The 15,235-nt window shown below is 33.2% G+C and overlaps 1 protein-coding gene across 2 annotated transcripts in view; it reads left to right on the forward strand.

Moving 5' to 3' along the window:
- Positions 1-15,235, forward strand: part of Nlg2 (Neuroligin 2) — a 652,897-nt gene that overhangs the window by 295,133 nt on the left and 342,529 nt on the right. For both annotated transcript variants that reach the window (XM_073968160.1, XM_073968161.1), the window contains one exon: positions 5,626-5,875. The gene's annotated coding sequence lies outside the window, so the exon portion shown is untranslated. The remainder of the gene's footprint in view (positions 1-5,625; positions 5,876-15,235) is intronic.

Consider the following 15,235-nt stretch of genomic DNA (forward strand, 5'->3'; position numbering starts at 1 on the left):
ACTTTAGTGCGGCTATGTGTATTTTTGTTGTGGCGACAAAAGGTCAAATGTCATAACATTTGTGACACCACAACGAAATGACCCTACAGTTTGAATATGTCGATAAATTGACATCTTTAACATCAAAAGGTAACATTTAATGCGAGAGTTTATTAAGACATTCATTATGGTGTAGAGTCTTTATTATATTATTGAACAATAGCTTGAATTGTTTGCATTCAAATGTATTTATCTTTATGCAGCTTTACAATACAATTATTTCACAGAAACTATATATGTGAGAAAACAATTCACAAACAAATTGCAAACCGATAATTGTTATGACCTGATTCTCTAAACCGATTAGAACCAAAATACGCTCGAAATACTACCAATCTTTGGAGGTGAATCGAACGAATTTTTCTTCGAATAGTCTTACGGCCTTGGTACATAATAGAGTTGTACAACCTAGTTCATTTTAAAGATCTAGTTCAATAGTTTAGCTCTTTTAACCGAACTAGTTCAGTAATAGTTCATAGTTCACTATACAGTTCAATCATTCGGATCAGAATCGTTCACCGGTTCTTAATTGTTCGTTTGATGAAGACGCAAACATACACCAAATAGAAACAAACAGTTGAATAATGTAATTTAACTACTCCAGAACAAAAATATTATATTAACATAGTTTATTCCATTCGTAATAAAGATTGACTTGGTATTAATTTAAGAAAAAACGTCCTTCATTTAGGTGGTGGCTGGCAAAAAATCGTATGTTGTGTGTGTGTAGAAATTGTCATTTCGATAAAGCTTTGAGCGTCGTGTGCGTTTCTTCTTTTTATTTTATCCAAAACAAGGTACTTCAATAGGTAATGGATTCGACATATTGGAATATGTTATGTCTCTATGTTTCTGTAGAAATCTTCATTTTCGAGCAGCTATTCCATTCCATGTACTTTCATCCAAAACGTAAACAAACTCATCACATTACGAAACAGACGACGGCGTCACTTTGCATTTGTGAACGACATGTTGAACTAGATTGTGAATCGTTCGTTCGTTGATCGTACGGTCGCCGACTGATTATAGTTCAGTGAACTATAATGAACTATATCGACTGATCTAGTTCATACGCTCTTTTCAATGAATCGTTCAATTGAACTAGTTCGTTCATGAACTATACAACTCTAGTACATAAGAAGCCTCGCCAGCTAGCTTTCTTGCTCCGCTTCATAAAATGTTTGTCGACAAAATATTTGTTCCAAGTTTCCTCAATATGATTCTAGATAAACTACGTTCCATGCTATATTAAATTGAGATCGTTGTGGCGAAATGACAACTTTAAGAAACTAACCAATTATAAAAATTAGCAATTAATTATAATCCCTAAATGTGATGGAAATATAAAAATGAAATTTTAAAAAAATTTTGATATCCCAAAAACCACAATATTTTCCTTTCATTTCTTCTAATACATTACTTTGAAAATGTATTATTTTTCCCCCAATAAAATCAACAAACTTGATATCCTTTTTCATATATTTCTATCGTCTTACCAACAAAAAACAAACTCAAATTCATTGCTGTGGTCAATTTGGTTTTCTACAGTTCCAAAATGTCAAATAAATTCCATCTCATCCACTGGTTCGTCAACAAAAGCATGACTGACAACAACACAGGGCATTTGTATAAAAACCAATGGTCAATGTCGAAGAAAACTCCTAACCACATTGGATTTACTAGTTATTGGTATGTGTGTTTGCCATGGGCAAAACCAGAAACAAAAAACAAAACCGCACTATAAATTCCAGTTACTGAGTCATTTTGATACATCTTCTCCTTGGTGGACAAATCACCACAATCCCCTTATGAAACATGAACAAATTTAATTGGATTCCTTCCAATATAATAGGCAGTATTGTAGTTGTAACCAGTTAGCGTAGACAACTGTTCTTTTTTTACTGTATGTTGTTAGCTTTGTGCTTTATGCTTTATGACATATTTTTTCCTCTTTTTCTGTCTGTGTTCTTGTGGAATTTTTGTTCATCCGCATTGTCATAATTTGTCCAAGTGGCAGTAATTTGTGCAGTATTTTCCCTTGAACATCTAACAAATTCCAACGTTGTGATGAATGACTATCCAGTTATCCTGCGCAATAGAGCCCATTCAGTGATGATTTTTTGTTTTGCATTGCATTCACATAGTCATTTGCCGCTGTGTCCCTGTCATCGTTGTTGTCGTCAACTCATTTGTTTTTATGTTTTTTTTTTTAATTAAATTAAAATGGCTTGTTGATATTAGTGTTGTTGCTGTTGTTTCTATAATTCACAAGGGCCAGTTTTACTGTAGGTATGTAAACTTATTTTTTACTCTGGTCCCGATATCGTTGGTGTCACTTGGCGCCAACATTTATATTTGTTAGTATGAACGAGAACAAGAATTGGTTCATCATTATACGCATGGCGTATGGCCTTAGTGTGTATTTCCAACTGTGACAACCGAATTGTATGCATTATTTCTCATTAGACAGTGGGACATTACTGTTTATTAGTATTGCATAGAGGTTTCACAAATGATTTGTGTTGCATGTAACATTTTTGTAATGAGAATTTAATGAGCAAACAAGTGTCCTACAATATGAACGACCACAGCAAGATATTGCTTGGGAAAACTGAAAGTGAAAATGAAAGCAAAGAAGAAGAAAATAATAGGCATGGTTCATTTGGTAAGGTTATACAGGAGGCGAATTCACCCCTTAGCCTTCCCTTAACCCCTGTTTTTATAGGAAATTTTGTTCGTTTTTCAAAATTCGTAATATTTTAGGCGTCGATAGGACGTAGCGTCAAGAGCACTTATTCTTTGGTAGGTTCGTTCTTGTTATAGGTAGGAATATATTGTGTTAAAAAAATCTCCTTCTTTTCTCAGCAGTGAGATAATTGATTAAGAAAATTTGAATTTGACAAAAGATTTTTTTTACGAAAATGGGTGTTAATAAGTTTGTCTTTTTATTCGATCATTTATACAACTGTAAAGATTCGAAACATTTGTAATAACTATTAAAAATTATAGAGTACACGGACAGGCATAATATCAAAAGGAATACACTAAAAATAATAAAACAATAGAAGTTTTTTTACTACTAGGAACCCTAAATGCCAAATTATAGCTAATTTGGTCAGAAAATGTAACTAAAAACTCCAAAATTTCTGAAATCGGACGGTGCCGTTATATGGGGTCTATTCCAAAACGTGGACCTATATCCAAATATTTAGTGGAACTCTCGAACAGATCAACAGATTCGGTCCAAATTTTAAGTCATATCGGTCCACTCTTGAGCACAATAAATCTCGAAAGTCCAAATCGATTTTTTCGAAAGATATTTAGGTTCGAATATGGATTATATCGGTTCACTCTTTCAGGTACCTCCCACTTTTCAATATCCGATTTCACCGAAACTTTGAACATCCCAAAATTACTTCCGAACGTACATATATATATCAAGTACGAAGATGTTGTCGTATATAGACCCTATACGACAACATCTTCGGATACCTCCCTCACAAAATTTCAACATAAGTGCAATTTAAGGGCTGTTCGAGAATCGATTGGACATGTTGACCAATGCTACTGCTTGCGATATTGTTTACAGCGATATTCTAAAATAAGCGGGAACAACAACCATTGACGTATCAAACTTAACCTATTTTTTCAGGACTTAACTAAATTGTTGCCGAGCTTTTTTAGAGATATTTTTTCGGCCATGTTTTTGCGTAGACTCAAACAGTACTGCGAGTTGGAATCGGAGTCTATGAATCGTAGATTGCATCGCCCGGCTCCCGATAAAAATGTTTTCTTTTTTAATGTAATTTTCTGAATTTTGTGTTGGCTTTCATGGACTCTATCACTTCAGGTAAAATATTATTTTCTTACAATAATACAAAACTTTTTTAATGGGACTGAAGTTGGTGTGTGATATCTGGATATGTACTTTAAAGAAGAAAAGGCGTTATGTTCGGGCCGAACCGTTTATATCCTTCAAACACTGTATATCTCTATTCGACATATTCGCGAATGCAATCCCTTCATTTTTTGCATTAAGGTTATCCCACCAAAAGGATTTCCAAAATCCATATTACTGACGATATTTTTTAAAAGTATGCTAATAGCCCCGAATTATATAAAATCTTTCGAAAGCAATTCTCTACGGGATTTAGAACCCAAATTGCCAAATAAGAGCTAATGTGGTTGAATATTCTGGGATACACCAAAACGTAAATCTATATGGGTAATATTCATTTGAAAGATTTTTTAGTTATAGCTTCAATTCAGTTGAAGAATTTGGTTAAAAACTTTTGTATAGGGACTATACCGAACGTTAACATCCAAGGACTAATATATTATACTCTGTACCAAATTTGAAGCTTGTATCTAAAATATTGTGATCTCTCTCTATTGAATTATTTACTTTGTGCCAATATTGCATATACATAACATCAACTAAAAAAACTTTAAAATAGCTTTACGTAACGATACACAACATTTTTAATTTTCATGATTTTTGGTTAATTGTATTTTAGTATAGACTTGGCCTCTAAAAATCTTTTACCGGACCGAGACATAGACAAATTTTGAAATTTTGTATGGGTGATACCCAAAGAAGCGGACAGATATAGTCCATATTCGGACGTAATTTATTTCTAGAAAAAAATATTACGATGTGCAAAGTTTGGACCAAATATGTGAACTATTATGTGGAGTTACCCGAAAGTATTGACCGATATGCCCCATCTTCGAACGCGTTTCCCGATATCATAATTTGATAAGAATTTATTTAAGATTAGATAAAATCTTACATATACATATAATCACATGATTTAAAGAAATAATTTCAAAATATTTGTGACTGAGGTTCTTTATCAAGTCATCTTATATGTAAGATTTTATCTAATCTTAAATTAAAATTATCGAAATATGACACAGGTATAAAAATTCATCATCCTAATATATGTGGCTGTGGCTCAATATGAATAATGTAACCCTTAGATTACAATATCAAAAGAATGCTAACTCTTAAGAAAAAATCTCTAGAATTAAAAATTTCTAAAATTAAAAATTCTATCTCACTAACAACTTCACGCATGGGATCTTGCTTCAGATGGCAAGCCCTAGCTTTTCGCACAAAATTGATCTTTACGGGAAGTTTCTCCTTATACGCATGTCTATTTTGACATGGCTATTATGAAAACATAAGGGTTATCTAGTTTGTCCAGCGCCTACAACTAGGAGAAGTCGTAATTTAATATGTATAATGATTTTAGTTTTGTTTTATATTCAAGTATATCTTTAGCATTACACTACGTAATGCACACAGTCCGAATACAATGGGTTTCATGAGCAGCGTTGTCGATGGGTGTCTACAGTTTGTTTTCAGAAGTTGAAAGAAAAATATTTAATTAAATAAAATGAATTGTGTAACCTCAAGAGTGCCCAAATAGGATTTATTACCACTTCACAGAAAAGCAAACAAGCCAACCAGCCAGTCAACTAACCAACTAAGCATCCTACCACCAACAACTATACAAACGCACTTAAGCTTTATGTATTAAATCTCGTTTCTGTTTTTTCTTTTTTCTCACTCTATTGCAGATATGAACGAGATTTCTACTATACACTTTTGTAATTGAAGGAGCTGTTTTGTTATGTTGTGGTATACAACAATCCGACTTTAAGTCAGCCAGGAACAAAGAGCAGCAAATAACACGAATAACAATAAGATAGAGAGAAAACTGAGCAAGAATAAAGCCACCATTCATACACAAGCTGTAGCAGTAGCGGAATCAGAAATAAAAGCAACAATAAAAGAATCGGATTTAAAATTCACACCAAAATTCAATTAGTAAGTGTTGACAATCCTCTACATTTCATTCATTCACTCATGCCCGTCGCTATACAAATCAAGTAGCATTCATCATTCAACTAGCCTAGCACCCATAGAGTCAACCCATTAACCAGCCTTCACCACCGCCCGTCAGTCATCATGTATTTCATTCATTCAATCATCGTCATTCATTCATGCATTCCTTTGGGTACATTTCTATAGACCACAGAGGCTGGTCGTGTTTGTGTGTGTGTGGTTTGCGGGTTTGTTTGTATGTGTGTCAATTTGTCTTGCCCTCTTCATGACTTCTTCAATTTTTTAGTTAACATTTATAACCCATGAGAAGAGTCTGTGATGTTATGATATTTTGTTGGTGATGATTTTGAGGTTTACTGTGTTTATTTTTTTCTTTACTTGATGACGAACACTTGGAATTACGTCAAATTCTTTATTTTCTCTTTTTGTAGACCCTCCACCATAAAATGGACTTATTTTAGTTTTGTCATACGGTTTGTAATTCATCTGAGGCAACATTAAGAATGGATCAGTCCATCCGTATGTGGAATTCGCGATAGCTCTTGAAAACTTTGAAGATTTTAGATGTATTTAAGGTGTCCCTGTGACCAGACGTATACTCAAAGTACCCAATATAAGATTTTTGAATAGTTACCTGTGTATTAAAAAGGCGTCTATATCTTCGAACAATTCTAGATGCCTAATTAAAAATAATCAAACATTTAAAGTAAGATCCTAATTATACAATTTTGAAGATAAAAAAAATTTTATCTATGTCGGCATATCTGTATTTATGAACTGTTTCGAATTCAAATTAGTCCGAACGATTGATATACCTTACCCCGCATCTATTACTGCTTGGAAATTCATATAAAAGTAAGGAGTTACGATTTCGGTTTCCACATAATGTAGTCATTCTTTGTACAAAAATTTTCACATTCTCTTTATGTGCCACCCACCTTCATATTTCCATGATATTTTTATTTGATTTTTACCACTAGGAAAGCACTACACATTCTTTGAGTGGCTCCGATTCAGCGTGTGTATGTTTATATTTTAAGTTCATAAATTGTAGGAAAATTGGTTCAAGTATCTAAAGAAGTCCTCATTTCCTTCACTCTGATTCACCGTCATCGCCAACTTGAAATAAATAAAAAATCAAAACTTTTTCTTCTACCTTCTAGTTACATTCGTCATGATTCGTACTTTTCTTGTTTCGTATCTTCTCGACAGTTTTTTCTTCTTCATATTGTAAGTAGATTGTATTGACGCAAAGATACACAGCCTCAATGGACTAAAATGGAGGCACGTGATTCTCATATTGAATAGGTCGACAAGACAGCGTCGAAATTTCACAAAATTTTGACATAATTTCATAGCGAAAAAAACAACAAAATAAATAAGTTGAAAATTTTTCAGGTGGCAAATGAAAATACTTTGCAATTTTTTAACTAGAAATGGCACATCATAGAATCAATTTACTTAACAAACTTAAAGTGGTCACGTAAAATATGCACATTGGTTGGGGTTTTTGTGTACTAATAGGGATTTTCGCCATTTTCTCTTCATTTTATGGTTTTGTAGAAAATTTGTCTAGACTAGCATATTCATAAAGAATTCAAAATTCTTCAAGGATTTATTAGGGGGATGGAAAAACAAAAGCATGTATACTCAAGATATTTTGAAATATCGACTCCTTCTAACACCACTCGTATGTGTGCCTCAATATAAATTATTTGACTTAAATACTGAAATTATTCTGTAGAAATAATGCGGTCTAAATCTACATAAAACATGAATATGGCATCAAGTTATTCCGTTATGTGCTCAAAAAAACTTAGTGCTGTATGAAGAACCTTTTCTTTATATAAATGAATTCTCCGTTAATAAGATTTTCTCCTCTGAAGCAATGATATTCGGTAAAGAAGAAGTGATAGTATTTCTTTAGTAGATCGAAATCCCAAAAGAGGTTTGGGTTCGCAGGCCAAACATTTTTTAGAGCCCCTTATAAATGAAAAATTGGCCTGAGAATTCAAACCCTTTTGGGTGTTTGTTCTTCTGGCCTAATATCATCACCTCGATTTGGAGTTTACCACACTCCATACCAAATCGGTTCGGATCCTGGACTTGGGAGGTACCTTTATATGGGGACTTTATCATAAAATGAAACATTGGCATAAGAACTCAAACCCCCTTTGAGGATTTGCTCTTCTGGCCTAATACCATCACCTCCATTTGGAATAGAACACACCCCATACCAAATCGGTTCGAAACATGGGAAATGTGGTCAAGACCCTCGAACACGGACCTACATTGAATATTTTCTTCGAAAAGCTGTGCTACCCCCTCAAGAAACTAAGATGCCAAATTAGAGCTTCATCAAGAAAAAATAGGGCCAAGGCCCTCGAAACAGCTGATGCCTATACAAAACCGTGGACCTACAGTGATGATTGTGTGATGCATAGATTATTTCTATTTACTAAGAACTTAAAATACCAAAATACCAAACGTAAAAATACTGGAAATTGTAGCATATAACTAATTGGACTAGAAGGAGGTGGAGTTAGAGGCAATTTGGGGAACAGAGCACGTCGGTTTCCGGCTTTTTACTCGTCGTAAGGGTATGGGTTTATAGCTCCACTGCCTGTCCTTCAGCTACAAGCTATTAATTTAAAGTACGTGCTCGGAAATGTTTCGACCATGGGGATAGCGACAATAGAAAATAGGTTTATAGAATATAGTGATAGAATGTTTTTTTCCGACTTTTGAAGTTTTCGCAGGACGAAAAGATGGTTATACGTCCGGAATACCCGCCCAACCTGATCACAGTCCATTACATCCAAGCAAAAGAAAGAAATATTTCCTGTGATCCCGAGTCTCAGTTACTTTTCCTACCCTACTACGCCAAGGAATCAAACTTATGAATCACTTACTGAATGCCACGCATTGTGTTTTTATTAAAACTAATTTCAACCATATTCATTATTAACTTAACTCTATTCTTCAGTTAGACAACTTATTTAGTGCAGATAAACATACCATCTGCAAAATTTCAGAATACCACGCTGAATTATTAAATAGTTTTGATATGTACATTATTTAAGCTTAAATGAGTATACTAAATCTAGTAACCAATTATATTCTTATTTTAGATATCAATTCATAAATCCGTAAAATTAAATGAGACCCACTTTAATGTTTCACGTTAAAGTATTTTATAGCTTATCACATAAGAAAGCAATAACAAAAATGTTCATGCTAACATTGCTGACCGAGAGCATTATTAAAAGGAAAAAAAAATAATTTCACGAAATTATACAGAACAAAACAAACAAAAAAATAAGAGATTACATATTATGAGACTTTTTACTCACTGTTTTACACGTCTGTTACCGTTGCTCCCATGCAGAAAGGCCTTTCTCAGTGAACAGCTGATGGTTATAGTTGCAGTGATGTTAGCTATATGGGGTTTCAATTCTCTTTTTAATCAACAATGTTGCTAAACATTAAACCAGACTCAGCAACACGCTTATCATTCCAAGCTTAGCACTAACACATATGTTTGATCTCAACATTTTAGCAAAGGACAAAACCCAGTATTGTCATTACTTGCAAGTGTAATGTTTGTTTGTCATGTATGTATCATATATGTATATATAATTGTGTATCTAGACTGTATGCTTGCCTGTTTGGTGGGATCAAACATTAAATTAAGTAAATTGTTTTAAATATGCAATCACACAGGGTAACAATTTGTCGGCACATGAATTACTCACAGTAAACTCTTTCTAGTTTAGCACTTATGTGAATTTAAATTGAATATGAAATTGATAAGCACATTTAGGCTATCCTTTGCATTATACCACTGAATGGGACTTTTTAGTTTGGAACACAATTCCAGTTGTTAAATGAATCACTATGGCCATTCACCTGCTGACAATTATTACACATTTTTAATAATAACTTCAAAAGGACTTAATTGAACTTAATAATGTTTATATGGGTTTCTAAAACCTTTAAACTCCTTTCGACGTATTTCGTAGTTTTTATTACTGGTAAGTTGATTTGCAGCTCGGGTGGTATTCCTTTTCTTCCCCGTCACCAATAGTTGGAGTGATTTCTTTATAGATCTTGGGTAGTTTGCGCAATGATATGAAGCTATAATGCGGACTTCAGCCCGAATCTTAGTATTTCGTACAAACTTTTTGCAAACTTTAATTAATGGTAGCCTTTTTGGTAGTTTCGGGTGTGTTTCACGTGATTGACTGCGCTAACGATGCTTAGCACAAAGAATAGTCGAGAAATGAATTTTGCTGATCAAAGAAAAGACAACTGAACAGAAAGTGTGGGTGATAACAAACCGGTATTTTCTATTTCTCTGCTGTGAATAGCTATTACAAGGCATTAGGTGCCAAATCTGTGCAAAAGGAAATAAAAAAATAACTCTCAATTAAATTGAGAATAAACAGGTAATTTGTTCAATCATTACCTTTTTATCCATTATGAACATGTAGAAGTGCTACAAAAAATTAGGTTGAGGATTCGTCAGCTATTTCAAGAAATTACAGCATTCGCATACACAAGTCCTGTACATCTTTTACATCAATCTAAGAATTTGAACATTTAAGAAAACTCAAGGCATTCACTTGACGTAAACTCACCGCTTTTCAGTGTTTGATAGGTTTTAAGAAATTTTAAAAATGTTATATTAACTGATGAACAACAGTATTTAACCAATGAATTCACTTTCTTCTAAGAAATACTTTAAGGCTCCAAACTTTCTATAAGAAATGCTGGTAACAAAATGACCAAAATATAGTAATATTTAATCCAACAAACCTCTTATAGGAAAAAGCCTCTCTTGTACAAAAGATCAATTATTAAAAAGGTATAAATACCCAATAGCTTATGAATAGCCAATGTATCTATAGAAAATTCGCCTGAAGATGGGGTTCAGTATGCTTGTAAATCAACAAATCATAGATTGTATTCGAGTTTGAAGATGGCAACGGATATTTGAAATAGTTCCGGGAATGTAACTCGATCCTGGCAAGCACCACCCTACAAAATCGGGGTATACACTTATATGGGGGCTATACTAAAAAGTGGACCGACATATGTTATCCAAAGGCCTCTATTAATTTTCAAAGCATTATCTTTAATTTTGCGAAGTAAAACGGGCAATATTGGAGACCTATTGTCTTTATATATAAGGGACTTTTAAAAAAAATGGCCTGAAAACCCAAAATCCTCTTGGGGTTTTAATCTACTAACGGAATACTTTCCCCTCCACTTCGAACTTTTCACACCCCATACCATGAACGGAAATTGTTGCACCGTGTAAGTAAGCAAAAGCTAACATCGGGATGAAATTAATCATATGACACCCTACAACTTTATATGGTGATATGGCAATAAAATTATATATAAAAGCACTAGCAACTAAAGCTATCGGCTTCTGGTGACTGTATAAAATCCTTATAAAATCGTGGACCATTTTCGTCGCAAATATGCCATTGCGAAAGGTGCCTAATAATGAATTACATCGATGCCGTGGATCTACATTACGAGTAGAGCGAACAAAAAAATAACATTTTTTGTGATTTTTATTTTTTGACCAATTTCTTTTTGTTTTTGTTTATGTTTTGTTTTTTTTTATGGGATTTTGGTCAGTTTTGATGAAATGAAAATAAAAATTAGGATTTTATTTCATTTTCCACCCGACGCACGGTGGTCGAAACAACTGATCTAGCGGCGCGAAATTAATAACATAAAAACGAATTGAGATATGTTACTGAAATTTTGCACAAACACACCCTGTGTCTGTGGGTAATAATGTGCCAAATATGAACAATACTCGTATTGGCTAATGTTTTGGTATAGCCCCCATATAACGGTACCTTCCGATTTTCCGCATTTGGAGGATTTAAGCCACATTTTCGTTTCAAATTAGTTGTAATTTTGTACTTAGGATTCCTAATGGTCACAAAACATTTCCATCATCATGACCACATTTTTCAACCGACTTGGCTGTTATTTTAGATTCCGTGTTATCACTGCGTGTAAAATCTTCTTACAAAACATTTTCAATGTGGATTTATGTTTTGATGTAGCCCCCTTTTATGGCACCCCCCGATTCACTGAGTTTTTATTTGTTATCCCATATTTATTACCGGATTTAGCTATAATATGGTATTTTAGGGTCTCCGGGAGTAGAACTCCTCCTTGCAAAAATTTCTCATGATAGGTCCATATTTTGATATAGCTCACATACAAATGCCCAGCTAAATTAGTATTAATTTCAAACAAAATCCCATATTTTAAAAGTGCAGTTATCAGAAGATTTGCAAATATTTGCAGCCCTAATGTGGTTATTCCGTATCCAAAGAATCCAATTTAATTCCCCAAAAAATAATCGAACCAAGTTCGGCCAAGTTTACAAGATGCACTCTATGGAAAAACCGGTTAAAACCAATAAAAATCTTATAAACATTATTTTTTTTAATTTATTGCTATATAACTATTAACCTTCTGACAAAAAACTATTTTTGATAATTTAAGTCACACCCTTCCTTCGCTATCAATTAAAAATAAATTATCTTCAGTCTTATTATGAATTTATTTAATAGTTAAACAAATATGAAGAAAATTTTTTAGCAAACAATTTTTTAAAATCTGATGCAGCAAAATTTCTTGTATTTGATAGTAAATAACTGAGTAAATATTTACAACAACAAAAATGAAAAACAAAATTTTTGTCAGCAAAGTATCTGTAGTCGATACAATGGGAAATGTTTCGCAATTTTATTGTTTGATTTTTGGACTTTCGCGCCGCTAGATCAGTGGTTTCGACCAGTGTGCGACGCTTCGTTGGTTTTTTTTCCAACTTTTCAAGAGTGTGATTTTTATTGAAGGAATTATTATTTAAATCATTTTATTTATATTTGTTTTGTATATTAAAAACGGGTCTACACACACATAAATTAATGTAATAATAAATAAATAAATAAATAATTAAAGTCAAAACTAAGACTAGTTTTTAATATACAAAATAAATACAAATAATATGATTTAAGTAACAATTCTTCCAATAAAAACCACACTCTTGAAAAAGTTGGAAAAACCAACAAATGAACCAGCAATGGAAAACCAGCAAATGAAATAAAATCCTAGTTTTTTTATTTAATCAAAACTGACCAAAAAATCCCATCAATAAAAACATAAACAAAAATATTTTTGGTTTGATTTCCTACCCCTAAATGTTTTCCATTTGACCCAAAAACTTTATATATTAAATTTTATGACGATCGATTAAAGTAAATCCCTGACAAACGATCGATCTTTGCTTCCGTAGTAATTTTTATTGGGCCAAAGTTGAATTTTCATGAAAATTCTATAAATCCTGCCGATACATACTAAAATCACTATTTTGCAAGATAACACTAAAACTAATTCAATATTTCGAGTCCTTTATCAAGAAGTTTGGTTACGAAAAATGTTTGGTAAGCATATGTCAGTGATTTGGTACAGATCTATATTACGGTTTCTACAGATTTTAAAGCAAAATCGATATATTTTATATACGGCATAATTATTGTGTTAAGTTTTTCTTTTTTTTTTTGTCAGCGGCTGCGGTTATGTTTCCGTCAGCAGAGTTTACTAATACTTTCTTACTTGTTTAATTTAATTTTTGGTGGTATAGGGAATTACTCAGGGGTAGAAGTCGTGAAAAAACATAGTATTTAAGGAGAATACGCTTATTAGTTCACCACGTGGCAGCCAAAAGCTAAAATTAAATCCCTGTAACTTTTGAAATGTCCATTACAAAATCCAATAGAATTTTAAACATTTTGCCCAACATTGAGTCACGTATATTTTATATCTGTCTTATTCATGGCGCATTTCTTTCAGAACACAATACTTGAGGAATTTAAAAAAAAAAAAATAAAATGTGTTCTTACATTTCTTATTTCTTACATTACTGCTGCAGTAGTTGTACGCCTGTCACATGTAAAACAACAATGTCCTTCTTAACAGGTATCATAAAAGCTTAAGCGTGAGTGCCAAATATTTCCAAAGCCATATCAGCACTGGCTGTAGCAATAACATCAGCATCAAAGCCAACATCATCATCCCTATCATAATTTAAAGCTATAGGATCAGCCATAGCATCGCCATCTTAAGTAGTACTTGTGTAACCGTAATATAATCACACGCTTTTTGACCTTTATGGTTAGTTAAGCCTGATTTGGTGCTATCATAATATTTTGTGCTGTATGCCGTGTTTTTCTCGCACTTTTTTTGCTCTTTAATATTTGGAGAATTTTGCTCAGCGGTGGATGGCATCATAACTTGAAATAGAAAGATATACACACATTTTAAGTCACACTAGGCAAGTATTCAACCTTACCAACAGCAGCTACAACTTTCAAAGGCAAACTCTCCAGTGGAAAAAATTACAACGATGCAAACAGCAAATGTAAGGCGACAATAAACACTGCGTTGGTGGTGTTGGATGGCACGATGACATTAAAGGTGTTTGTTGACTGGCTGGCTTTGGTACTTTATAAAACAACCTGTCTCCATTCCAAAAATGAATTGTCTGTTTATCCAACGACTTAAATTGTGACACTTTCTTGCATTGTAGTCAAGCAGATGTATATTTTGCAAGATCGGGTTGAAAGGCTTCATCATAAAGTAAATGAATTCAAACGTTTTTAGAGTTGAAACTTGACACATTTGTAAAAATATTCGTAACATTAGTAATAGTGGTACAATGCGCTAACCGTGAATATGTATTCGGAATGAAACAATTAAAAATGCAAGAAGTTCAGGTATACCAAACCTTGTGGTGCCATTAAATGAGCATGGTGCTCTTGAAACAATTTTAAATGGAAGGTGCTTACACCTCGGAAATTTTTGCGGCTTCTGAAACTACAATGTTTATAGATAAGAACAATCAAAAAACAAAAAAAATCGCCGGAGCGCTTTTTAAATAAATCGCGATTTAAGTTGACATTTTTAGGGGTTGTTTAGGTTTTCTCGATTTTGCTTAGAAACCACATTTCCTATCAAAATGGGACTAAAACAAATGTTGTAGATATGAAAATTCTCTACAAGATTGACCTTTATGATATTCTCGTCGGTTTTACCGTTTTTGAGATATAGAAGTTCAAATTGGGACAATTCAAATTCAATTCAATTCTGTATCGCCCCCTTATAAAACAATGTCATGACTGCAAATTCCCAACTTAAACTTATACATCTAAAAAAATTTTACAACTAAGGATAAGTTACTTATGCTAGTCCTGTAGAGAATTTTCACAGCTTTAAGATTTTCTCAGGTCACCTGTCGATACGACT

This window comes from Musca autumnalis, unplaced genomic scaffold, assembly GCF_047663935.1.
Source record: "Musca autumnalis isolate F117 unplaced genomic scaffold, ASM4766393v1 scaffold_2, whole genome shotgun sequence".
NCBI classification, from domain to species: Eukaryota; Metazoa; Arthropoda; class Insecta; order Diptera; family Muscidae; genus Musca; species Musca autumnalis.